Consider the following 26,041-nt stretch of genomic DNA (forward strand, 5'->3'; position numbering starts at 1 on the left):
ACAGAAAGACAAATACAGCATGTACTCACTTGTGGGAGCTAAAACAATGAAACTCATAGAAGCAGAGAGAACGGTGACTACTAGGAGATGGTGGGTGGGGAGATGGGAGAGATGTTGGTTTAAGGATATAAAATTTCAGTTATACAGAATGAATAAGTTCAAGAGATGTACAGTATGGTGACTATAGTTAATAGCAATGTATTGTTTGCTTGAAAATTGCTAAGAGAATAGATTTTAAGTGTTTTCATCACAAAAATGTAAGGTAATGCATATTAATAAACTTGATTTAGCCATTTCATAATGCATATGTATTCTAAAATAATGTTATACAACGTTAATGTATATAATTTTTCCCAATTAAAAATAAGTTAAATTTTTACATGTAGAAAATAAAGCTAATAATCATTTTTTAAAATAATACACACATACACACAAAAAGAATACCCTAAAAGAAGTGAAAAGACAAGCTACAAGTGAGAAGAGATAGAATTAGTATCTATAATATAAAGAACTCATGCAAACAACAGAAAAAGAATCATACAAATTTTAAAAAAGAAGAAAAATAGGTAAAAGAACCAACATTTCACAGAAGGAAAAGACACATATACATCTTCACAGCCTTGTTTCTTGAGAAACAAGAAAATTCCCATCAAGACTACTATAAGATATTTTTTATTTACTCAGGTGGCAAAAATTAACAAGTCTGATAATATCATATGTTAAAGAAAATATGGATCAACAGGGATATTTTATACAATGCTGGTGGGAGTGTAAATGGCTAATATTTTAGGAAAACAGTTTGACAATTTCCTGCAAAGTAGACCATTTATACATCTTATAACATAGCAATTCCAATCTCAGAACATACCTAAAAGAATGTCTTCCAAATGTCACCAAGAAACATGTGCAAGAATGTTTATTCTAGCACCATTCACAGCCACAATAAAAGGGAAACAACTCAAATATCCGTTAGTAGAAGAAAGGATAAATTATACTGTGGTATAGTCACAAATATTATATACAAGTGAAAAGGAACTCTATATCTCCAGGAGATAAATACAGCAGATTATTAATGAGTTATTCAGCTACAGCTAATAAGTCAATAATTGGTATTATTTGTGACATCTACAGGAGTAATATTAAAAGTAGTTTATAAGTAGTAAAGCTATATATATTATTTATGAAAAAAATGGAACAATAAGCACAAATTTTAGGATAGTGGTTACCTCTGGTTGAAGGAATATAGGTGTAAGTAGGAAATGTGAGTTTTGATGTTCTAATGCTTTGGTTAGGTCTTGGACTCGTAAGTATTTCTTTTGATTTAAAATAATGAATGAATGAATGAATAAAAGAAAAAGGGAGAATGCATGGAAAAATGACTATGAACTATGTTATGATTCACCAATTCTGTGTGCTTAAAATCTAATTCTTTTAAATGATAAATGATTTAGTAATACTTCTCATACTTTCTGTATATATGAATGACTTGGAGTTTTGTTAAAATGAATACAATGATTCCTTAGGTCTGAAATGGAGTTTGAGATTCTGCATTTTGAGTTTGTAGGTGATATGAATGCTGCCAGTCCAAAAGAATCTATGTTATCTATCTAGTCTTTTCCAAATATGAGGTGCTGGGGAAGATACAAAGATTGAGACTATTCAAGGCAACAATGAACGTCAAGCCTTGTTAATGCAAAAGTTTAAACAAGTAAGCATTTTTATTTGGTCAACTCAAATCTTAGTCTTTTAAAAAAGAAACAGGCCAGGTGTGGTAGCTCACATTTGTAATATCAGCACTTTGGGAGGCTGAGGCAGGCAGATCACTTGAGGTTAAGAGTTCGAGAACATCCTGGCCAACATGAGGAAACCATGTCTCTACTAAAAATACACAAAGTAGCCAGGCACGATGACGCACGCCTATAATCCCAGCTACTGGGGAGGCTGAGGCACAAAAATCACTTGAACCTGGAAGGCAGGGATTGCAGTAAACTGAGATCATGCCACTGCACTCCAGCCTGGGCAATAAAGCAAAACTCTGTCTCAAAAAATAATAAAATAAAAATAAATAAATTTTAAAAAGGAACAGAAAAAAGCAAAACCACCTCCATTGTTTTAAGAGTGAGCATCAGCGATTCAAGAAATTCAGAGACTTGAAAGAGAAATCAAATAAACTGAACTGACCACTGAATAAGATAATAGGTATCATATTTTGGAATGTTTATTACAATGCTAAAAAATAATTATTTTATTTCTGTCTATTCCAAAGAGAAGTAGGTCTTGATAGAAGACACTAGAATTCAGAGTTTATGTTGAAATGAAAGACACTTCTTTCCTAAATTATAAGAAACTGAAATAATAAGAATTAAGAGAAAATGAGTTTGGTTTCTTGAGGATTAAAATAAACAGATCACTTTAATTTCCCATTTCCTTGGTGTTCCCTACAAAACTGCAACTAGCAATTGGGACAGTGATCACTGGTGGTTAGAAATTTTCTTGAACAGAGAAAGAAAAAAGCAAATTAAGAAATGACTGGCAATGACATATGAATCCAAGAATGCACACAACATATATTAATAGGTCCTACTACTTGAGTTAACATTAGTGCTATTGAGAAACAGTGAAGAAATATATTTAAAAATATATCCATCTCAATTGCTTTTAATTTCACATTAATAAAGATAATCAATACACAAGTAGAAGGTGAAAATGGATTTGATTTATTACAATGGTTTCATTACGTGAAAGATAAAATATCAAAGAGAATCAATTCAGGTAGTTGTTTCTACTAGCCTTGCCTAAAGTCTATTTACAGAAATGAAAAGCAAAGATTGCTGCATATGGTGACTCACGCTGTAATCCCAGCACTTTGAGAGGCTGAAGAAGGCGACTGTTCTGAGGTCAGGAGTTTGAGATCAGCCTGGCCAACATGGTGAAAGCTCGTCTCTACGAAAAACATAAAAATTAGCTGGGCATGGTGGCGCATGCCTGTAATCCTAGCTACTCGGGAGGTTGAAGCATGAGAATAGCTTGAACCCAGGAGACGGAGGTTGCAGTGAACCAAGATCACGCCACTGCACTCCAGCGTGGGTGACAGTGCAAGAATCTGTCTCAAAAACAAAGACAGAAAGAGAGAGAGAGAGAGAGAGAGGAGAGAGAAGGAAGTAAGGAAAGGAAGGAAAGGGCAAAGACTGTTGTCCCTTTCAAGATTTACCTTTGGCAGGGCATGGTGGCTCACGTCTGTAATCCTAGCATTTTGGGAGGCCCAGGCAGGCCAATCACGAGGTCAGGAGATCGAGACCATCCTGGCTAACACGGTGAAACCCCATCTCTATTAAAAATAAAAAAATTAGCCCAGCGTGGTGGCAGGTGCCTGTAGTCCCAGCTACTTGGGAGACTGAGGTAGGAGAATGGCGGCGTGGACCCAGGAGGCGCAGCTTGCAGTGAGCCGAGATCACAGCACTGCACGCCAGCCTGGGCGACAGAGCGAAACTCCGTCTCAAAAAAAAAAAAAAAAGAAGAAGAAAAAAAAAAGATCTATCTTTTCAGCTTTCTTATAACATCGTGTCCATTACTGGAAGAACAGAGAAACTGAAGAAGATTAAACTAAACATATTTTTTAAGAATATTTATGAAAAAAGTAAAAGTCAAATGATTAGGGAAAGAAAATTTCAAAATGGAGACATACTTTGGAAAAAGAGTCCGGTATCATATGTTTAGAATTAAACACATTCATCCATTCAATTTTCTCCAAACCAGAATCTAGGTATCTTTAATAGTACAGTACAGACTCCAGTGTATTAAGATGACACTTACATTTCTTATTATAAAAGAACGTCTAAGTTTTTAGCCTTTTATAGTGGTGTTATCAACCAACTAATGTAGGTATTTCCTAATACTCTCACAACCAAAAAATGGAACAGTGGCAAATTAGGTGTCTGGTAACTAAAAGATGATAAAGATTTTACTATTTCAAAACATTTATGCTACAGTCACTTTTAACTACAGCTATAAATTACAAGGAGATAATTTCCAATGAAATATAACAACAGATTACAAAGCTGTATTTAGCTGTCTGTGGCCATTCAGTAAGTCAAAACATAATGCAGCACTATCATTATGTCCAGATGTGACAAAGGTCCAGACTTCCCACAAAATATTCCTATCTCTATACTAGAATAAGATATCACCAGGAGATGTACCTGAATAAAATCTCCCCTCAATGACCAGAAAAATAAACGAAGAAATTTTAGAGACCTATCTTAGGCTTTAAACAATTAAATGTATTCACACCTTTCATGCATTCCACCCTTTTATCTGTCTGAGGTTTATATAGCTTCATCAGTAATATATTCTATTGCTGACATATCAAAAGGCTTAATATCACACATGCAGCTTCAAATATATATATAAATGTCCACTAGTGTAAAAAATGCCTTCAGATTTTCATTATCATCATTGTATCCACAACGCATCATGCTTTTTAAAGCACTTCAACATTTATTATTTTACTTGACTCTCACAAAGACTGTGTAACTGAGGAAAATGTCTCTATTTTAAAGATAAAGATCCTGAGATACAAAAGCCAAGTGATTTGCCTACAATCATATTCTATGCTGACTTCTAGGATTTTTTTCATCTGATATCTTTAAATTCTTTCATTTCTGCATTCTGTTACTTTGTTGAAATCATTATTGTACCTGTAATCTATTAGGTCAAATCAGCAAATATTTATCAATCAACGTCTATATGTAAGGACTCAATTCGTGCATAATTGGCATTATTAACTTATTTGTGACATCAACAGGGGTAATATTAAAATTAACAACTGACCCAAAAGGTACAAACTAAAGAAACTGAACACTGAACAAAGTGAAACATACACTCTAAGTTTTACCAAGGGGTATCAACTGCACGTCAGCTCTGATGTGGACATGACCAATAGAGTCTGATTTAATCACAAACTACACATCATTTATAGATGTTTATTTGGCCTGAAATGCTAGAAGAGTATCTAAAGATTTAAGAGAACATGTAGAAAATTCTGGTAGCACATGGTCCAAAATTAACTTAAATAAAATGCAAATATAAAGGAAGAAAACCTCCTTGGGTGCCAAGATTCAGAAATATGAACTAATTACTACCAGAAGTAGCCATATTTTAAATTATTTTAATATCTTTTTTTGTTTGTTTTTTGAGACAGTTTCGCTCTTGTTGCCCAGGCTGGAGTGCAATGGCGCCATCTTGGCTCACCACAATCTCTGCCTCCCAGGTTCAAGAGATTCTACTGCCTCAGCCTCCCAAGTAGCTGGGATTACAGGCATGCACCACCATGACCGGCTTATTTTGAATTTTTAGTAGAGACGGTGTTTCTCCATGTTGGTCAGGCTGGTCTTGAACTCCCGACCTCAGGTGATCCGCCTGCCTTGGCCTCCCAAAGTGCTGGGATTACAGGAGTGAGCCACCATGCCTGGCCAATTATTTTAATTTCTTTATGCATATATATTCAAATATACCTAATTTTAATAAAATATGTAAGTGGGGTTTTGAACATGTTTTTTGCACAATTTTTCTTTTCCTTTGTTTTTTGGCTATCTGCTCCTCTCATAGTTATCCATTTTTATAACTTAGTATGCATCCTGCTATATTCTTCCTTTAAAAATAACCCTACTATAAGGTAGATGTATACATACGCAGGTATTACCTATAAATATACATAGTCAAGGATTTTTGTCATTATTTTTTAAAGGTTGAATATTATAGACACTTTTCTATACCTTGCTCTTCTCACTCACAAAAAACTCCTGGAAATTCTTCCAGAAGATCTGAGATAGCTTTAATTCACATCATTTAACAACAGCATAATATCCCATGGTTGGGTTTCCATTATTTACTAGCATTACCTTGTTAATGGGATTACTGTTTTCTGCAGTTTTACCACTACAATAAAGTTACAACAACCTGGAAACCAAAAACTACACATGTTCTTAAAATACTGCTACCTATATTTCTATGGAATATATTCCCCAAAATGAGACTGCCAGGTTAAAGTACTTGCAAACTATATGCAAATTATAATTTTAATAGGTTTTTGTTAGTCTTACAAGACTAAATTTTATAACAGGTAGAATATATCACATTTCCACCAGTAACAAATGAGTTGCTTTTCCCCATATTACAACTAGCAATAAATGTTAAATCCATAAGACTAACACAACTTTTAAATGCTAAGAGGCAAAACCTCACTGTTAAGGTGGAAAATGGGAATATACTTTCATTTTTTCACACAGAGATCATCAGTTATGCCAGTCCCATTAATTTTTAAAATCCATCATTTTCCAACTAAGTTGTCATCTTTTTCAGAATTTGCCAATCATTTCCACTGATCTATTATGTATGACTAGGCCATCACCATGTTGTTTTAATTAGCTGACTTCGTAATATGTTCTGGTATGTGTAACGCAAGTCCCTCCTCATTGCTTTTTCATATTTACTTGCCTTTCATTATCATTTAATCTTCCAAGTAGTTTTAAAATAACACTGTTGACTTCAAAAAAGAAAAATAAATCCCCCGAGATTCTAATTGGAATTGCATTATATAATTTATTAACGTTGAAAGAATATTTTTGTTATTGTTTTCCCATCCTAAACCAGTTTGTCCTTCTCTTAATCAGATCCTGTTTTATGTATTTTAATATCTTTGCTTTCATACAGTTCCTGTACCTTTCTTGAAAAACTTATTAATAGGCATTTTGTAATTTGTGTTTCTTTGGAAAATGGAATGGTATTTTCCCATTGGGAAAAAACTCTCAGAGATGTCCAAATTCCTCCAGAGTAGAGTTGTTTTCATCTTATCTTTTATCCAACTACCTTGTCAATTTTTCTTACTCATTTTTCTAGATTTTAAAATTCAAGTTTCTAAAACATTTAGATCATATATCATCAGCAAGAGACACTTCACATTCTTCTCTACAAATGTTAATGTTATTATTTACCTACTGTATATGATAAAGCGTCTAAAATAATGTTAAATAATTGTGATGGTTCCTTGTCTAATTTCTGTTGTTAATTAAAATATTCTTAGGATTTAACAGATTTGGCCACGTGCAGTGACTCACGCCTGTAATCCCAGCACTTTGATTGGAGGCTGAGGTGGCAGGATCACTTGAACCTAGGAGGTCAAGGCTGCAGTGATCCCTGATTGTGTCACTGCACTCCAGCCTGGGCAACAAAGTGAGACCCTGTCTCAAAATAAAAGACAAAAAAAAAAAAAACCTCAAAATTTAGAATACTTTTTGCTATTTATTGAGATAAACATGGTTTTTCTCCTTTGATGATGTAATAAATTAAATTGGTATATTTCCTATTATTGAATCATGCTTACATTCCTACTTAAAAATATATTTTAAAATAGCTCTTAGTAAGTTGTTATTTTGATTCACTGTTAATATTTGCTAATATTTTCCTTAGAATTTTTAAATGTATTTCATAAGTGAAATTATACATTTTTTACTATATAATCCTTAACAGAATTAGATATTAAATAAAATTATGGAATATTTTGATATTTTTCCATGGCCTAGAATGATTTAATTTACATCGAAATTATGTATTCCTTATGTTTAAGTGACAACATTTGGTCAAATTCTAATCTTTTCTACGCTAAGTAGTATCTGCTTTCTACATCTTCTTAGGTCAATTTTTATAATTTGTATTTGACTAAAAGACCTTTTATTTCTCATGGCTTTTAAATTTGCCACATAGCTACATTCTTATTTATTTTAACACTCTTTTCATCTTCCAGTTTTTTCTTTTTCATTTCTAATTATCTACTTTTGTCATTCTTTATCCTAAAGTTTTATTATTGAATTAAAATTCATATAACATAAACTCACCATTTTAACTGTATTAAAGTATATAATTTAGTGACATTCACAAGGTTATATAAATATCACCAACTACCTCCAGAACATTCTCATCACTCCAAAAGGAAGCCCTATATCCATTAAGCAGTCATTCCCCATTTTTCCTTCTCCCAGCCCCTGGCAACCACTAATCTCCTTTCTGGTTCCACCTATATGCCTACTCTGGACACTTCATATAAATGAAATCACACAATATGTAGCCTTTTGAGTGCGTCCTCTTTCACTCAGCATGTTTTCAAGGTTCATCCATGTTACAGTATGTATCAGTACTTCATTATTTTTTATGGCTAATATTATATTGTATAGATATATCATAGATGAATAATTTTTATTCATTCATTCAGCAGTTAATGGATGTGAGTTGCTTCTGCTTTTTGGCTACTATGAATAATGCTGCCATGAATATTTGAGTATAAGTTTTATGTGAACATATGCTATCAGTCCTCTTGAGTATATACCTCAGAGTGGAATTGATAGGCTCATTTTCTTTTTTGCTTTATCATCTTCACAAGGAGTTTATGTATCACACTGATCTTTCCAAAGAACTAGCTTTTTTGGGTTCTTTGGAAAAGAACTCACCTTTTTGGGTTCTTTGGGTTCTTTTGGGTTTTACTATATGGTTTTTCTATTTCATTACTTTCATCTTTCTAACAATCCCCTCATCTTCTATCTTGTATTATTCTTTATACTAACTTCTTAACATTAGGTTATCTTCATTTTCTATCTTCCTTAATAACAAAGGCCTTTAAGGCTATCAGTTTTCCTCTGACAACTGTTTTAGCTAGTTTTCATTGGCTTTTACAGAAAATATTTTCCTTTTCATTGCTTTCTAGGTGATTTCCTCTTTATTCAAAAGATATCTAGGAATGTTTCAATTTCTATGTAGTTTTTTCAACCTTTTAGAAAAACTGTTAAAATGTGATATATGTTACCTTATAGTCATAGAAAGTGCCTGCAAAATCTCTGCTCTCTAAAACTCAGTTTTCTTAGCAGCCAAGTGCAGAGATGTTCAAAATATTTAAAGAATGTCAGATTCTACATGTATATCAAATCAAGTTTATGAATTACTCCATTTATCTTATTCATTGTGTGTGCATAACAGAACTGTCTAGACCTTTCCAATAATTTGTACTCTATGTAATTACTATAAATAAACCTGCCGTATACAGATTTTATGTAGTTATTTTCTTCACAAACTGTGCCTCTTATTATAGTACCCCTTCTTTCTTTTTTAATACTTTTAACCTTAAATTCTATCTTATTTAATAAATGTTGTCATTCATATTTTGCTATTTTTCTTTTGTTTGCATTTGCCTGATATCTTTATGCTCCTCATTTTACAAATAACTCTTCTTCATAACTTGGTCTTATTTTTCTAGTAATATAATTTAGCTGGCTTATGTTTTTTAGTATAGTCTGATATTAACTGTCTTTTAATGGGAGAATTTAGTCCATATACACTCAATGTAGTAATTGATGTGCTTAATGGTATATTTTTCAGTTACTTTATATTCTTATTTTATATTATTGTTTCCTCATTCCCTTCTCTATTTTGTTTCATCAAGTGGCTATGTATTCTATTGTCTCCTTGTTAATATGTAAGTTCTACGTGCTATTTCATTGCATTAAAGATTATCTTCCCTTTCTGTACTCTAATAAACAGATTAATATATGTAAAAGACACTTCCCCTCCACCACCAAGAGATTCTATTCCCCCTTTCCCTTTTTCTTAAATAAATGAGATCTTTAGAATATATTCACTTCCCTCCCTCCTCTTCCTCTTTTCCTCTCATCTCCCACCACCCATTTTCCTCCTTTTACTTTCCAGCTTCCCACCTTCTCTATCTCCCATGTTCCGAAGAGACAGCTTAGTACATTTTAAAATGTCCTCAAGAAATATCCTTTTATTTCAAGAGCCTCAAATTACCTAATGTATTTCATATTGCTAGCCACTTATCTCTGTTAGATAAAATTAATACACACACACACACACACACAATTATATATGAATGTTCATTATTCCTACCATTTTCTTTCCACTTCATCTTCCTCATCTTAAAGTCTTTGTTCTAGTTCATTTGTTGTTTGCTTATAATCCAGACTGGCATTTTCTCAGAGAGGATATAATCACTACATACAAAGAATTATTGCATATTCTTAAATGTCTTTCTTTCTCACCTTGGCTTGCAAATAACTTTCTGGGCATGCAGATTCTTGAATTATAGTCATTTTCTTTCAGCAGTCTGCAAGTATCATTCCACTATCTTGTAACTTCCAGTGTTACAGATATGCAAATGTGAAGTCCTTATGATACTTTGATATTTTCCCCTTTATAGGAATTTGTTTTTTCTACTTTTGTCTCAATTTTTAGATTTCAGAACTCTTATTAGGATATACTTAAATGTGTCTTTTCTTTCAATCAAGACAATAAATCAGTAAACCCTTTAATCCACAGACTCCAATCTTTCTTAATATCTGACAAATTTTGCTAGTTTGTAAAAATTTTTACTTTGGGAGGCCAAGGCGGGCGGTTCACAAGGTCAGGATATTGAGACCATCCTGGCTAACATGGTGAAACTCCATCTCCACTGAAAATACAAAAAAGCCAAGCATGGTGGCACGCACCTGTAGTCTCAGCTACTCGGGAGGCCGAAGTAGGAGAATAGCTTGAAGCTGGAAGGCCGAGGTTGCAGTGAGCTGAGATCATGCCACTGCACTCCAGCCTGGGTGACAGAGCGAGACTCCGTCTCAAAAATAAATAAATAAACAAAATTTTACCTCTTCATTATCTATACTAATTTTTCCCACTGTAATTCCTATTATTCACGTTTTGATGTCTAGATCTATCCTCCAAATCTCATCTTTTTTATTCAATATTTCACCATAGGCTTTTTTATATGCTTGGATACATTTCTTGCATTTGGTCTTTTCATTCACTAACTCATGTTTCAACAGTGACTATGCTCTCCCACAAATCCTGAGTTGTTCAAATGAGATATATTTAATATCTGAAATTATTTTCTGTTCTTCGAATTTCCTTAAGTGCTCCCAATTTTTGTTTTCAAATTCAGTTTTCATGTTGTTGCCAGTAGTCCTAGTTATCTGGAGTTTGTACTCTGATCTTTCTCTCTCACTTGCTATGGCTCTTCTTAAACGAATTGCTATTTTTCGCTAACTCAATGGAGCTTAGATCTGATTGCCAGATTATCCTAAATGGCAGAAATATCACAGGTGGTGAAAAGCAAAGGTAAACAGCCTGTCAGTTCCCTGCAAAGGCACATGGAGAAAGAGCTCTGTTGTCCTATCTCTATTTCTTTTTAGCCTCAAAAGACAGAGAGGACTCCACCAGGACATTCAGCTACTTTAGCTTTTTAGCTAGTTGGAGACACTTTGGTACTTAAAATGGGTAAATACTGATCTTCTCCTACAGGAGTTCACAAACCTCTAAAGCCCAAGTTCTTCCTCCCAATATCTGTTGCTTTCTCATATTTACCCATGGACTCCAGCACCCTTCTCCAGTTGCTTGCCCAACTGAAGGCAGAAAAGTTTCAAAGCAGTGTTTCTCTGTCCAAGGTGTCAGGACAGTTGTTTATAGGTCACAGCAGCCATTTGCTTCAGAAGGGCAGGCAGCTTGGAATTGGAAGAAGATAACCATATATAGCTACTTTGTTTTCAAAGTCTTTAATTTTTAAAAAAACCTGGAGTGGAGTAGGGTATGTGGGTGTGAGGTATGCCTGGACTGCATTATACTTATTCCTAAGAATCAATAGTTTCCTCAGAAAGCATATTCCTGAATATATAAAATGACAATATGTTCTCCTGCATGCTCTTAGATAGAGATCATGAAATACACTCCAGCTATTAATCACTTTAAGTAAGCTTTAATGCAATCCCAGTTTTAATTATTCCAGGACTAAATTATCTTTTGTTTTGAAAACAACTTCAAATCAATTTGCTGTAGTTTCAGTTAGAAAGACAAATTATGACTTTAGCCAATCACATTTCCCGATGTCTAACAAGTTTTATAAATACGAAAAAGTATGTCAGTTATTTATACAGGAATTACATGTGTCCCACATATGGTTTACATGATGTTACCCTCTGTATTGTTCACAACCCAATTACCTTTTTTGCTTTGTAGAAGAGCTAAGTAATTATATTATATTATCACTAATATTACAGGGTTTAACAGGATGAGACTTCTAAATAACTCAGAATATTAGGTAAAATAATTAAAACTATTTTTAATTGTGTGAAATTTTATGAACATTCCTTAAGAATTAGAAAGCTCATATAAAAAGTTCAAAATCTCAATTGCAATCTATGAATTACAAAGCATACTGTGCTTTGTTTGTCCCCCTATCCAGATAGGAATCATATAGGATATGAAATATGGGTTTCATCCTTAAATCAGCAGATAATATAATTCTGTGTACTCTATTCAACACAATATCCTGAATTGATTGTAGTAGATTTGCTTTACCACTGATGGGAGATACCTGACATATTTCTTTTCTGAATCACAGTAAATGTAATTTTATTGGAACTTCTGCCATGATAGAATTTCATTAAGTACCTAAAAGGATAGAAAACTGTGAGCATGCACAAACACATTGGGTCTTGGAAAAGTACAGGGAAAGTCTATAATGGGTAATAACAATTTTAACAATGCTAAATTTGAACTCCAATAAGTAAATGGATAGCCTAGTAAGGAAAAAATAATTTTCCTAGGATAAGTACAAAAAAGCCTGATCAACAGTTTATTGAATTCCTCCTGTGTGCCAGATATTAGGCTAAGCACTAAGGCTATAAAGATAAATAAAGCATAGTACCTGTCATTAAGGAACTGCAGTTAAGTGTACTAGAATTCTAAATGTTACCTTTCCTAAGTGATGAAGATCAAAGAATTTAAGTTATAAGTTAAACTGCATATAAAACATCACACTGAATCAAATTCACTTTACACCAGATGTGCCCATTTTTGCATAATAAAACTCATCATTACACATATAAGACAGAAACAGAGTTATGCATACCCCAAAGGACGGAAACCACCATTTATTTGGCTCTTATACACTTTGGTAATTCACTTAACAACAAATGTTGAGACTGTAATGTAGAATATTTGAATCAGAAGAACCTAGAATTTTGTTCATTTTTCCCATACTGCTTTTCATAGCATACCCCTTTAACATAGTATTGCCTTGTTCTCAATCCCTTTCTAAAACAATAAAGATTATTAAAAGCATGAGTGTTCAAAAGTATTTCTCTGAGGATCAGATATATAAAGGACAGTGAGATACAAACAACATAGCTGTTAAGAACACTAGGTACCACAGGCTATCAAAATTACAAGAACAATAGAGTACCACTGATGATGAACTTGAGGAGAAAGGTGCCATGCACAAACTGAATGCTGATAATTTTTCTAACTTTAAAATACATTTTTCAGTGATGTATCCATTTGAATTATATAAAATGATTATTATACTATACTTCTTAATGTACTAGAAATAAGAGAATAAAGAAAATATCAGATATTCTCATAAGGAACAGTATAGACACATAAGGGATGGATAGCAATTTCACTATTCTTTGACTGCATTCGGATGATACAGCTCATATATGTAATACAGCTTAACAATGAATATTATCTTTTGAAAACTTTTTAAGTTTTTAATACCTTGTATACAAAGGGTATATGAGTATGTATGTATGCATGACACACGTACTTGGTTAGAGGTCATTTAAATTATTTGAAATAAAAATTTACTTTAAAGGTTACTATAATTCCTTTTAATTCATGCATGCTGACTATACTAAATACAATCCAAAGTCATGTACACTGACTTTACCTGAACTGATTTGAGACTACTACTCTGATAGAAATGCATTTATACTATCAGATAAAATTAAATCTTTCTTTCAGTACGGTGACAAATCAAGGAAAAGTTAAAGTACATAATAAAAGTCTAGACTGTATTCCATTCAAAGCATAGTAGAGGCTGTTTTAAAATTCCATGAATACGGGAAGGAGGAGACAAAGGCTAAATTCCATAATAAATAAAACAAAATTAAGGTTATATAATATTTTACCCCTCACATCCATCACATCCTCAAGAAAGTTAACAGATGTTTTCTTGTTTTTGAAAATTGGACAGCAAACAACAATGTAGATTATAAATGCTCCTAGAACAGTGATTTCCAAATTGGGTGGCACACAGTAGGCATTCAATAAATGGCTTACCACATAGACTGTGCTAAATTGCATATCTTTGTCATGCACTTAAACTTACTGCCTAATTCTAGGTTAGGACTGATGATCATGTTTTTGTGCCTAAAGCATAGCAGTCTTTGTATTCCAAACTCTCAGTGACACATATTTAAGCCAGCTATTGGTTTCTGAAACAAATGTTCAGGGCACAAAGAACAAACAAACACAAAAGCCTTCCAAAGTCATAGGATCTGCTACCCTTTGAATATATTGTTTCTGGTCTCTCTCACCCCTATTTCTGTATGATACCTGGTTCTCGGTTATTCAGTTGGGTTTAATTTAGTTTTCCTTTTTGACCTCTACCTTCCCAGAATTTCCAGTAATGCTTCCTTTGTCCTGCTCCTACCCATGATTTCCAAGGCCTGCTTTAACATGGTACCCAGCTCCACTGTTGCAAACAGAATTAAAGCAGGCAGCAGTTAAAGTTCATTCACTGTACAACCTTTAGACAAATTCTCTATCATCATTTTTAATTCTAGATTGAAGAGTTATATTTTAAAAAGACTCTATCAGAGCAACCATTGTTCCTACTTACAACTCTTTCACCTTGTACCCTTCTCTAGAACCTTCTCCAAATCTATGCCTTTCTGAAATAAAATTGCCATTATTAATCTGGGCAGGCACTGAGTTAAAATGGTCCCAGAATAGAGGTCTGATGCAGTGGTGATTAAGAGTTTAGGTTCTCCAGAGCTGTACTTGAGTTTAATTTCCCATGTGTTTTATACTCAGCTGTGTGACTTTGAACAAGATACTTACCCTTTCTGGGCCTTCGCATATCTTTAAAATTGGGATAATAAAGGTACCTGTCTCATGGGATTGTGGAATTAACTGAAAAAATGCAGATATAACCAATGACTGCAACAAAGTAAGATCTCAGTAAATGTTGGCTACTATTGGTGTTGGTGGTATAATTAGTATTACTGTTTAATACAAGGATAGAATGCATTTAATTTTCACTGTGCTTCCCACTAATAATTTTGCTAGTCTTTCTGGTACTGAAGAGTTACAGTGATTCTTCAATACGGATACTGGGTTTCAGTTAACACTAACGCCAGCTTCCTTTAAGCACATTTAGAGTATCTTTTCCGTTATTTGCATGCATTGAAGCATCCATTCCACCTTTTGTGTACAACAATTTATCTAAAATTCTTATAATTTCTCCTGATTGGCTAGATGTTTAGTAAGCTAAAATAGCATTATCTAACAAATTAGAGAGTATATTTTGGCTAGGAGGTGACTTATAAAATAGTGTATGATCAGTACCAAGAACCTCTGGAGCTGTGGGTGGATATGAGGAAATGAGAGGATACAGGACAGCATAGCTTCCTGTAAATTGCTGTTTCCATCTGTGAATAGGTAATGTTAGATAGCTTTAAGCCTCTCACTACCATTCATACTAGCAAAAAGGATGAGTCAATTAAACAGAAACTGAGAGTGAAATTTAAAATTAGAACTTTGAGGTTATCATTAAAGATCAAGTAGGCACATATAAATTGTATATAGTTGTTTCTTTCAAGAAACAACTGTTATCTATAACAGGACAATATTTGCAAAGTATATTCTAACAGATTATTTCTGCTGTGAAACATCAAAATAGCCAAATTTCTTTGCCTACCTTATCTTCCTTCCTATGTAAATCTATCTGTGCACGGATATAATATAGGATCAAAAACTAAATGCAGTAGTTAAAAATTACCAATTTTATAAGATATGCATAAGGTGGTTCCTGATTACTCAATGTATACCTATTTTTTGCTTAGAGAAGAGAATCACAAAACCAAATTTATCTTTTATCTTTGAATAAATGTATCTATCTATAGATTTTATAGAAATAGAAAATGTGAGTTGATTCATTCTGTTGTTACCTGCATCCTCAATTTAACAACTTTATGCTGCATGAAATGCAGAGTCAAGTTTACAAATTCTCTTACCAATATACTTTTCTGAGTTAAGATGAGTTGGCAAAGTATTTATGTAAACAAATAGATTTATTATACTTACCCACTATGAAAGATTGTAAGTACTTAATATCATATATCTATACCTTACTAGTGTGCTGTTAAAAAGCAAGTATCATTAAAATTAAACTTTTATGAAAGACTAAAAGTGGAAAGCAAAGTCAGGTATTTTACATATACTCTTTCTAGGTGTCCTAAGCATCAGTTTCAGTAACATTACCAGAAGCTAAAATAACAATTCAATTGTTGAAGGAAACAAATTCAGATTATTAGAACTGAAAATGACCCTAAAAATGAAAACTCTAAGGTGCTAAGGTAGAGATCCACATAGATTATGCAACATGCCATAGATCATATAACTAATTACTGGCAGCAGTAGACCTAGAACAACCTCTACTAACTCCACATCTGAGATTTTTGACAATGTATAATAAAGTAAGAGTTAAATTTAATATATGAGATTGAAAAGGTAGATATTGTCTCCAAGTTAAAAATCTTCGGATGTAATTACTTCTACTTACTTAATTTTATATTCCTAAGACAACACATTTAAAATACCATAAAATTGTAAAAACTGGTTAGAAGTAATGAAAACTACAAACGAAATTTATGCTTTATCTTAAATCAAAACCATGGAAAAGGCTTTATATATTCAAGTCTTGTATTTGAAACATTTTCTTATGTCCAAAGGAAGCCAGAGATTTATTGAAAAATGTGTGTGAGTGAGAGAGTGTGTGTATGTGTGTGTGGTGGTGGTAGGAGTTTTGTTTTGTTTTGTATATTGCTAGAGATTGTTCTATTAATAGTTTCCTTTTGCAGTGATAATCTGTGTTCCAAAATGAGGGCACACTAAAATGAATTTCTTATAATTTATAAAGCAGTGAAATACAAATAAATTTCTACAAACTTACTAGTGACAGTAAGAAAATGGGTACCAAGAGTTTCAAAACTAAAAATCAAAATCTTTTTAACATTATGTTGAATTAGAACATCTTTTTAAAAGCCAAAAGTAATTGAAAAGAGATTAAATTGGTACACTCAACTCTCTAAACTGTGTGTATATTTTTCTTAAAGTGCATATCCACGAGCTGACAGTAAAGACAGGCTGGCTGCTTTGTTTGACTGTAGTTCTGTTTACTTCATACTGTCAAGAATGGATTTTGACACAGTATTAATACTGCTATTTTTATTGATATAATTAGCACTGCTATAAATAATTTCTTGGGCTGCCATATGTAAGTATATCATTACAATCAGCAGTATTTAGTGCTTCTTTTTCTTATATGACACCTTGAAAACAGACTGTTGGCCCAAAGAACAAAAGTGACCTCATGATACGGGATTCACTGAAAAAAACATTGCCCTGTCAATAGAGACTACTGTTTTGTGTATGACTTCACTAAACAAACTAGTTTATATTTGTTTGAAACTAAAGTTTCTCACCAATCTGCTGTTTCAATTTCACATCACACCATATTGTACCTAAAACAGGCAATCTGGATTCCTGTTGCTACTTTTTCTTCCCCCAAACAGCTCAGGAATGGGTTTGAAATACAAGGCTTGAATATATAAAGCAAAATAATTAAGACACCCAAAATTTAGAATGGGTGGGTGAAAACAAGTACACTTGAAACCATTTGTGTGACTACTAGTGGGTGGCCCACTGTGAGTTTTTGATTATATGAAAGCAAAATCAAAACATATTTTATCTTGCCTCTAGATCACATCAGCTGTGACAATAACCTTATCTGGACCTTGAATAGTTTGTTCATAAAACAAAGTAGGGTGATTGACCCAGTGCATATTCAACACAGAGTATGAAGGCCAAAAGAAAATGACAATACAATTCAAAACAAGTTTGTGGAAATTTTAGCCTAGTATATTAAAACCTTTCTTTGTCTCTATCACTTGACAGATGGTTAGTCTTCACACAGCCTAGTATCGCTGGCAAAGAAATGACTGTGTCTAGCCAATAACACCCCAAATTTTGACTTAAAATGCACTGTACACTTGCTTAGACTTACCTTACAAATATGAATATTAATAAACTTAGTCATGCTTACTTTATTACTATAAAAATTTGACAGATGTCAAGATTTCATCTTCTGCCGTTATGAATACCTTCTTGAAACTCAACTATCTTAGGCGGATGTAAGGTTCTATGAACTCTGCACTTCAGATTTCATTCATTTTACAGGTTGGCTGGTAATCATGCTTAAAAAAAATACTTCCAAAATAACATTTCATCCCAAAAATATTATAAAATTTATAGAAATTTAATTAGCTTGTGTTTCTATGCTATCCACAGTAAAGTTTTGGTAACAAAGTGGCTTAAACAAAATCACCAGGGAACCCTGAATACACTCCATGTCAAGGACCACAAGGCAGAACTGGAATTATTTATCCAGTACTGATATATCTTTATTCAAAAACTGCTCATTTATAAATATATACTCACACACACATGCAAAACACACATTGATCAACCATCCTTACCAGAAAACAGGAAACGGTCTTACTTTTTAACATTCTATTTGTCATTCATTTTGCTCTCTAAAAAAATTCAACTGAGGTTGGGCGCCGGGGCTCATGCCTGTAATCCCAGCTCTTTGGAAGGCCAAGGCGGGCAGATCACGAGGTCAGGAGATGAAGACCATCCTGGCCAACATGGTGAAACCCCATCTCTACTAAAAATACAAAAAAAAATAGCAGGGCATGGCTGCGCGTGCCTGTAGTCCCAGCTACTCAGGAGGCTGAGGCAGGAGAATTGCTTGAATCTGGGAGGCGGAGGCTGCAGTGAGCCAAGATTGTGCCACTGCACTCCAGCCTGGTGACAGAGCAAGACTCCAACAACAACAAAAAAATCAACTGAAACAATGTATTCCATTAGTTACAAAGTCTGCTTCCTCCTAAATCTTCCTATTTATAGCTTTCAGATGCTAGTAAGTCTGTATACAAATAGCCAGAGGCAATCACAAACTGCTCTAAAGTGCATTAATATGTACCATTTCTGGAAGAGGCTGATTATGTTCCAAATTAGCATAAAGATCTAATGTAGGTATAGTGCAATAAACCCTCAGCAGAGGATGGGAGGACTGGTGGAGGGAGAATTGTATTTAAAAAAAAAAGTTATTCCACTTAAGAAGTAAACTTGTATTTGGCTAACAAAGTAAGACTCACCATGACAGAGGCAAAAAAAATTAAAAAGAAGAACTGTTATTTGAGAACTATGAACTAGATTTTGGAAAGGTGAGACACCCACTACTTGAAGTCACAAACTCAGCATTAAATCATATATTCATTTAACCAGGTACCAACTTTCCTTCTGTTAGAAACCCAGGATTTTTACACCTACAGACTAAATGATTAAAGTATTGCTAAAATCTTCTGTAATGTTCCTCTTGCATTGCAAATAAGTCTATTAAAGCAGAAAAGTGCCAATCAAATGCTTTTGAAAAAATGGTTTAAATAACAAAGCATTTTTCCGCAGGTCTCTCTTCTTCTCTTTAATGTCGCCTATAAACCAATTACAACAAATTTTCACCTTCTCTTGATAAAATCACAACTGAAACTAGGCATGGTGGCATGCACCTGTAGTCCCAGCTACTGGGAGGCTGAGGCAGGAGGGCGGATCACTTGAGCCCAGGAGTTAAAGTACAGCCTGGGCAATAAAAGGAGATTTCCATCTCAAAAAACTAAAAAGAAACCCAGAACTGAAAAAGATTTTTCAGATATCTTCCTAAAAATATATCCTAACCAAAAACTAACAAGATATTCTAGCTTTTGTTTTACCACACTTTGCTAACAAGGTAATACTATGTAGGAATTTTATAGTAAATTTCAAGACACAAGATTTTTTTTTAATATAAAGCAATATTTTATTTATTTCAAAGACATTATTGAAATCATGAAAAAAAAAAATCCCTACCTGTTAAAATTACCAACTGAAATATATGGAGAAAGTTTCATAACAGTAACACAAAGTACAAATAAGAAATAAACTAAGATCTTCCTTTCCTATCACTGCCAACTGGTAAACACCTTCCTCCTTCTCAAACTTCTGTAAGCTCTCTCTCTCAAATTGCAGTTCCTAAAACAAGAAAGCAGCTAGGTTTTAAGTTTCATTCAAAAATCTCCTCCCCTAACAATCTAAAATGCACAAAGTGTATGTGACATTAGAACGTAAGCTCCACAAGGGCAGGCAATTTTCTCTCTTGTTCGTTATTATACTCCAAGTGTGTAGAACAATATGATAAATTTAACCATCCATTTCAGAAAAATATGATTATTTCAGAGACTAAAGCAAAGCACATCAATCTCTACTTCTGTATTCCAAATGTTTTAAAGAAGTCTCTGCTTGCCACTAACTCTCTGAAGTTATTCAGAATATGTAATTATTTTAGAAATTATAGATTGCAGGAACTTAGTTGTAGCTTTTATTGCCCTTCTAAAATGACCTAATTATTCAGACTGGCCTTTTTTTCTAGAAAGTCCAATTTACCTAATTATTCAGACTAGCCTTTTTACTAGAAAGTCCAATTTGTCTGAAAAGTCTTTTGAAGACTTTCACTAATAAAACAAAAATAATTCACTTAAAATTTTTTTTTTCTTAGATTTTCTTCCTATACCAAGTAGTCAAATTCTTATTAACAGGACAACACGAGGAATTAGATATTTGCGGGTCTCAAAAACTTTCTGATCTAACTATATAAGAAACTGGCATCACATCAACTGGTAGTTCTAAACACCCCCTTCCCCAATTATAGCCCACACATGAAAGTTTCTCTTTCCTCTAGTATTCCATTTAATCTCATATTTTATTTTAGTAGCTAGTCAATGTACACATGACCTATATGTGCATTTTCTTGGTTTTGTAGTAATCTTAAAACACGGGCCTAGCTGGGTAAGCATAAAGACTTCTTCCTGGAAATGGATAAAATTTGACAATTTTTAATCTGATACTTTCTTTAGCTTGTTAAAATTAGGACCTCACCATGACAGGGCATATTGCTGTGGCGGCTGGTAGCCAGCAAACTTGTCACCTGATCTTCATATGCACAAGGCCTGTATTCCACTGGTCTATAAAATCTGAAATCATAAAACCAAAAATATCCAATTGCCCAACTCACTGAGCAGCTAATACAGTTCTAGAAATCTCACTTTTCTTCTTCTCACCTGTTTACTTCAACACCATGTGTCCCCAAACCTAAGGCCCTCCAAAATTGAGCTCCATAAAAAGCACAACCCCAATCTTGAAAATTAAGCCTTGAGTACTGAACATCAGCAATTCTTCAAGGGCAATTCCAAAAGCTTTCCTAGGAGACTACCGGAATGATGGCACAGGGATATCACCATGCACTAAGTGTGCAACAACTTTGTTATATTCTAAGAATCACAAAGAACAAAGGCAGGAAAATCAATGTAAATTTTTTTTCTTTCACTAGAAAAATACAGATTCTTCATTTTAAAGCAAAAACGCAGAAAGTAGCCACATCTTGACTAGGCAAACTTACAGTTGACCCTCAGTATCCATGGGAGATTGGTTCTGGGACCTCTCTAGGAAACCAAAATCCACAGATGCTCAAATCCCTTACACTAAATAGTGTAGTATTTGCATTTAACTTAAGCACATTCTCCCATATACTTTAAATCATCTCTAGGTTACTTACAATACCTAATACAAGTAAATGTTATGTATTAATAAATCGTTGTTATACTGTGTTGTTTATGGAATTGTGGCAAGAAAAAACGTCTATATATATTCTATTCCATCTATTTCCCCACACCCAAAATATTTTTGCTCTGCAGTTGGTTAAATCCACAGATGTAGAACCCAGGGACAGGAAGGGTTGACTGTACGTAACTGGGGGTGGCGGAGAATCTATATAAATATTCCCACAAGATGCAAAGGGTACTTGGGATTGGGAGCAGGGGCAGAAATGAAAACAAACCATTATAAACTTAAGGACGACGGGTTATCACTTAAATTTGGTGTCTCTAGCTATATAATTTATGTATAAAATGATGATTGTGTTTTAAAACTTTGAATGGCAACAAGTTACAACAGTAACATCAGAATCGCGTTCACTTGAAAACACTGGGTGAACGGCCTCTATAATTTTTTTTGCTGAAATTTATACACGGCCACGCAGTGAGAAAACTTGACTTTAGCACCATTTTGGTATTTTTAATAGAAAAAACAGTGGAGATTTTCACATGTCTAGAAAGGTAACATGTTCAACTCAGGTTTGGCCAATGATGATTCTAAGGACAGTACTACACCCGCAAGCTTCCAAACTACTTCCTGATTCATTCAGATTTTTATTGGAGAGCTGTCATCCTGCTACTGACCTCATTCAACCCGGTTCGGAGTGAGAGATCAGAGGATTACCGCGCTAGGTAGCGTAGCTGTACGCCATATTGTGTTTTTCGCTAATGTTTATAGTTTGTGTGCCTAGCATATGTTTGTGCAAGTGTGTTTATCAATAGAACTTTTAGAAAATCCCTGCCTCATGCCTCTTCAGCATCCTTAAAAAGGATAACAGCTGGGGGCGGGGGGTAGGGGGAGGACCCAAAAGCCACACAGACAAGAATGCATTAAACAATGTACGAGAGACGGCATTCGTTTCAAACTTTCAAGAACCTTCCAACCATTTTTATCTCAGGTATCAGAAAGTGTTAACACGTTTTAATGTTTCCAAAGTGGCCCAAAGGAGAAGAGAAAGAAGGAAAGGTGTGTCTTCCCTTCCCAATCCCCCTCCTCTCTAGTCGTAGAAGCGAAGCAGGCGGGGGCCGGGAGCTCCGGAGTCTGGAGAGGCATCCAGCGGCTGTGGGGCCAGGACACCTCCTGCCCCCCAGTTCTCTGAAGACGCTCCAGAGACCGCGAGAGCCACGGCAAGCAGGGGAGGGCGAGGAGGGAGGGGGCAGAAGACAAGCGGGCGCCTCTAGCAGCTCCTGAGCCCCGGCTAGTCCCCCTCAGCTCCTCTTCTTGGAAGCAGCGGCTCCAGGCGCAGGAGTAGAGAGAAGAAGGCAGAAGACACGTTTCCAGCTGCGGGACGTCCCGCCCGCCCCGCCACCCGCCACCCGCCGACCCTCCCGCGCCTCCCTCCCGCCTCCCCGCAGGGTCGGGCGAGGCAGCCTCCGGACGCTAGGAGGGGCGCCGGGGGAGGGGGCGCGGGCGGGGCGGGGCGCGGGGGCGCGCGCTCTCGGCCAGCTCAGGGCCCGCTGGCTCGCCGCTCTGTAACTCACTCCCCCAACCCCACCCCGCTCCCCTCCTTCCCAGTCCCGCCGCCCCCCACTCCAGGCGCCTCGCAGACGCCTCATCCCCCTCGGCACGCACACACTCCTCCCTCCCTCCCGCCCGCCCCACAACAAATTAGAGTTTTTGGCGTTACCTCCTCGCGCTCTTTAATCTTCTTTCCTCAACTCCTAAACTTCCCCCCGCCCCTACTTCTTCAGCAGAAGGCATACATTGGACGCCTCACTCCGCGAACCCTCTATCGCTCCCCGCTATAGGATTGCTCTCACGCCACTCTTGGCTTCAGTGAGCCAATGAGAATGGGACGCCCCTCGTGAGGTTGCCGCCCATAAACAAAATACACTCTTCCTTCTTCCCTCCGCCCCCCGTCCCCGCCCCTATCTTTCTCTTCCCTCATCTCTGTCACCTTCGATTGGACTAAAAAAGGCCCAATCCGCTATCTCAAACATCCATTGGGACGCGGAAACTTCGCTCAGAGCAGTATTAACAAGCGATTGGTCGACGGTCCTTCCACTTCGCCCATCCCCACACCCCACAACCCCCTCCCCCCGCCGCACCTTCACCCACTCTGAAGAGGTCAATCGTTTCTCGTTGTTCAATGATCCGGGAGGTGAATGGCTATTGGTTCAGGGAGCCCGTCAGACCGGACTGGAGTGAGCCGTGATTGGTCGACACAGGCGCAATCATGTTCGGTTGCTTACTCCTCCGCTCCTCCCTCCTTTTTCCTCCACGCCCCCGCCCCCCCACCCCCCTACTGCTTTTACTTTCTACGCATTTCTATTTCCTCCTTTATTTATTTATTTGTGATAAACTTAAATGACCCGGCGATGGAGGCGGTACTCTAGGAGAAGGCTGAGGATGACGAGCGGCGGCCTGGGGCCAATTGCCGAGAGGGCTGCGGGGTGAGGGGCAGCGGCGGTGGCCAGTGAGAGGCAGGTGTCTGGAGCGCGCCGGGCCTATGGAGCCGGGATGCCCCAGCGGAGGCGGCGGTTACCCGCTGTCTGGCGCGGCGAGCCGCGCGGGGGGAGCCGCGGGAGCGGAGAGGGGGTGTCGCTGTCGTGGACGGCTGTGGCTGCGGGATGGAGGCTGGATGTCGGGTGGTGGGTGGGAAAGCGGGAGGGAGGGTCTGGCTGGCGGCGGCGCGCAAGGCCGCACCGGGTCACGCCTGATGCCCACGGAGTGGGGCGCGGGTTACCAGACCGGGTCCCCAGGGGCCGCCTGAACAGTGCTAGGGCTCAAGGAAGAATTTGTTCATGCTGAAGATTTAGAAAAATACTATGTAAAACAGTGTGGAGTAAGCCTCCCTCAATATAAATGAGATTTATTATCCTGCCGGAAAAAGCAGATTATGTTTCTTATTTCTGAAGTACCAATGACCTGAATGTACCAATGACCCAACCAGAACCCGCAGAATTCAATATCCTGGGTAGTAGAAGGAACAAATAAAGTAACACGGAAAATTAAGTGTGATTCAAATGCTTCAATAAAACCTTCGTCTTCAGCCGTTTGTCACTCAACATAGCGCTCCCCAGAGCAAAATTCTTACCAAATATTGGTCCAGTACTCAGGCATTGAAGAAAAGAATGAGGCTGAAGTCCAGCAGGAAGCCCAGGATAGATTCCTAAAAAGGATTTCTTACAAGGGCCAAGGTGGGAGGGTTGGGGAAATCGCTTTTCACTATACAAAGAAAAAAAATTACTGCCAAAGTAAGTTTTACTTTTTTAGGGAGCTGATATAGCAATAATTTCTCACAAAATCAGCAAGTACCATGCATGCAAAGAATATACTATACTTGGGATTTGAAAATGACATTGTTTCTAAGACATGGATTTGATGTATAGTTTCCAATAGACTTAAGTCCTCTGGATTTTAACCCAGGCTTCTTTGGAACGTACAGCATGCTTTCACATAAGATGCCTGGTTAGAGGTCTTTGACAGAAACTAAGCAAAATAAATTGGCCCTGGTGAAAAAAAAATTTAAGGGCCTTGACCTCATTAATACTATTAAAACTATCTTAGGATTATATGTATGAGGCTCTGAGAATCCAGAAAATTACTGTGTTTGTTGACAAATTTGAAGTCTGGGAATTGCTAGTGAGTTTGGAAACCAAACGCTTTTAAACTTATATATAAATCTTAGCTAAAAAGTGATATTGACCGGGCGTGGCGGCTCACACCTGTAATCCCAACACTTTAGGAGGCCGAGATGGGTGGATCACTTGAGGTCAGTAGTTTGAGACTAGTATGGCCAACCTGGTGAAACCCCGTCTTTAATAAAAAATAAAAAAATTAGCTGGGTGTGGTGGTGCACATCTGTAATCCTAGCCACTAGGGAGACTGAGGCAGGAAAAATGGTTTGAACTCGAGGCAAAGGTTGCGGTGAGCCGAGATCACGCCACTGCGCTCCAGCCTGGTGACAGAGCAAGACTCTGTCTCAAAAAAAAAAAGAAAACAGAAAAAGAAAAAGAAAGTGATTTAGTAAGAATAATAAGTGTTCCATACAGAACAATCAGCAGCAGATGAGAAAAATCAGTAAAATTTAACATTGGTGTTCGGTTACTCCTGTAACTTCTCCAAGGAGCAGTGGCCACTCCTTCCAAATCATTCTTAAAACTCGTTGTTTTCAACA

General features: G+C 36.2%; 1 protein-coding gene and 1 long non-coding RNA gene across 6 annotated transcripts in view; one reads left to right on the forward strand and one right to left on the reverse strand.

Moving 5' to 3' along the window:
* LOC140709817 (uncharacterized) overlaps nucleotides 1-8,197 on the forward strand; it is a 31,739-nt gene extending 23,542 nt beyond the window's left edge. The window contains exon 2 of the long non-coding RNA XR_012090532.1: nucleotides 1-8,197. This exon is cut by the window's left edge and continues 21,478 nt beyond it. This is a non-coding gene — a long non-coding RNA (uncharacterized lncRNA).
* The window catches only part of ZBTB20 (zinc finger and BTB domain containing 20), an 830,675-nt gene extending 807,062 nt beyond the window's left edge, over nucleotides 1-23,613 (reverse strand). For all 5 annotated transcript variants that reach the window (XM_073009742.1, XM_073009743.1, XM_073009736.1 and 2 more), the window contains exon 1: nucleotides 23,549-23,613. The gene's annotated coding sequence lies outside the window, so the exon portion shown is untranslated. The remainder of the gene's footprint in view (nucleotides 1-23,548) is intronic.
* Between the last annotated feature and the right edge of the window lie 2,428 nt (nucleotides 23,614-26,041).

The sequence above is a fragment of the Chlorocebus sabaeus genome, chromosome 22, assembly GCF_047675955.1.
Source record: "Chlorocebus sabaeus isolate Y175 chromosome 22, mChlSab1.0.hap1, whole genome shotgun sequence".
Taxonomy (NCBI): Eukaryota; Metazoa; Chordata; class Mammalia; order Primates; family Cercopithecidae; genus Chlorocebus; species Chlorocebus sabaeus.